Genomic DNA, 2190 nt, shown 5'->3' with positions numbered 1-2190 from the left:
GGGAGGGAGAGGGAGAGGGAGAGAGAGAGAGAGAGAGAGAGAGAGAGAAAGAGAGAGAGAGAGAGAGAGAGAGTCGGGGTGGGGTTGGGGGCGCTACATTAATTATGTGCCTACTCAGGAAACACACGGGGCCACATTGTCCGGCGCAGCTTGAGTACACAGCGCCGAAATGGGCAAACACACACTCACGCATGCACTCACTCACTACACCGACGACTGGACTCGAGCAGGGCTCTGGGCCACGCGCATACGGCCACCGAGGTGACTACACAAGAAAAAAGTTACCATTTCATTCAATTACATTTTTTTAACAAAAAATATGAAAGAAACAAAGCAGGCCGAAGAGGTGAGGGATGGATGGCATTGGCTGTCACGAAAAATTTTTACCTCATTTTCGTCCCCTTCAGACGAAAATCCTTGAAATGTAACACGACAGCCAATTACGAGATGAGCAGCCAATCAGTCCACGGCTGGCGGGCGGCGGTAAGCAGCTGAGCCCCACCCGCCGGGCCCCGCCCCGCGCCTCACCCAGTCTAATTGTCACCCTTTCGCCCAATTTGTCCCCTCTTGTGCAGGGCGCCGTCGCCCGCAGCAGTCCGGGGTCAAGTGGGGGCCGGGGAGGGGACCCGGCTCCAAATTGGCATATTGATATCAGAAGCATTCACCGGTAAGGGTCGGCAAGGTGAGGGTCGGCGGAGCGTGGCAGGTGGACGGACAGACAGACGGACCGTCTCAAGTGCAGGGGAGGCCCGGTCGGCCGGCCGCCCTCGGGGGCTCTGGGGTGGGGGGAGACGTCTAACCCCCCACAAGATCACACCGCCACCGCCGCCGGCGGGCTAGCCTGGGCTCCCGCCTGACATACTGGGGGAGCTTTTATTTCGGGCCGTAAATGGAGCCCAGAGGCCCGAGGCGGCCCGAGGGTGGCGGCTGCCGGGCGAAGTGAGGCGCCCAAACCCGAGGCATTGGAGGGAAGGCAGGCTGCCAGGGCCGTGTGCTCCCTGGAGGAAGACGAAGCAGGTGGATTGGGAGGGGCGCGAGCGGAAGGGGCCGGAGGGGGCCGGAGGGGACTCCCGTAAGGTACGCTCGACTAAAATCACCCCCTTAGATTCACCCCGCAGAGGCCGAGGGGGGAGGGAGAAAAAATATATAACGTGATAGCTTTTCCTTGTTGGGTTCAAAGAAAATGAAACATCAATTTAATTTTATTTGTAAAAAGAGAGAAAAACACTACGAAGAGTGTACACATGTACACAAAATTCGAACTGCGGAGCAGCCTCTCATAACTCATCTGGTCACTCGTGAGTTCGACCCATCGGCACGGCATTAACGCGAGGCGGGGGCCCCAGATGCGCCGCCTCGCAGAGATTGATGCATCACGTGATCGAGATAAATTTTGGCGCTAATTCGAAGTTGAGGGACGCCGGTCAGACCGACGCGCAAGCGAGAGAGAGACGGAAAAGGGAAGTGAATGGGAGGGTGCGAAGCCAACAACGTCGGTAAAAATTACTTTCGGAATGAATGTGTGCACAGCAAACGCAATTATTGACCGCCCGACATCGCGAGGGGCGAAATAAACTCACACCGCACCGCGGCGGGCTCCCACAAAAAGCGAGACCAGCAGCATTATCATCGTAATTACTATGACTCTTGTTGAAGTGGGCCACGCCCCTCCGCGCCACGCCCCGCCGCGCCACGCCCGCACCGCGTCAAAGCCCTTCCTTCGGAGCGCGCGCGCCGGCAACTAATTACTTTCCAAACGTTTTCATAATTCATTACTCATCAACTTGAAGACGTTTCTTCCTCTCTCCCTCCCGCGCTTCCCCGGCCCACACTTCCTCCGCAGAACTCTCTCCCTCTCTCTTTCATCTTTCCCTGCTCGCGTGCATCGGCGCGGCGGCGTCTTCCTCCTGACTCGCTGCTGCGGGCGACCTTGGGCTCGGCGGCCGTGGAGGGGCTGGCGGGCCGGCGAGCGCCTGCGGGCGGGCAGGCCCGCGCAACGCGGCGGCCCGGCGGGTCTGCCTACCCAGCAGGCGGCCCCCGCCCGCTCCGCCCGGCCCAGCCACCTGTCGTGACAGAGTGGCAGCGGCGGCGGCGGCGCTCGGGCCGGCACAGCCCGGCGGCATTAATGAAAATAAATCATTTTAACTGCGATGAGACACGGGGCGGGTGGAGCGAGGGGATGGAAATTAG

This window comes from Frankliniella occidentalis, unplaced genomic scaffold (assembly GCF_000697945.3).
Source record: "Frankliniella occidentalis isolate FOCC.00 unplaced genomic scaffold, Focc_3.1 Scaffold156, whole genome shotgun sequence".
Taxonomy (NCBI): Eukaryota; Metazoa; Arthropoda; class Insecta; order Thysanoptera; family Thripidae; genus Frankliniella; species Frankliniella occidentalis.
The sequence above is the reverse complement of the archived record's forward strand: the minus strand, read 5'-3'. Positions refer to the sequence as shown.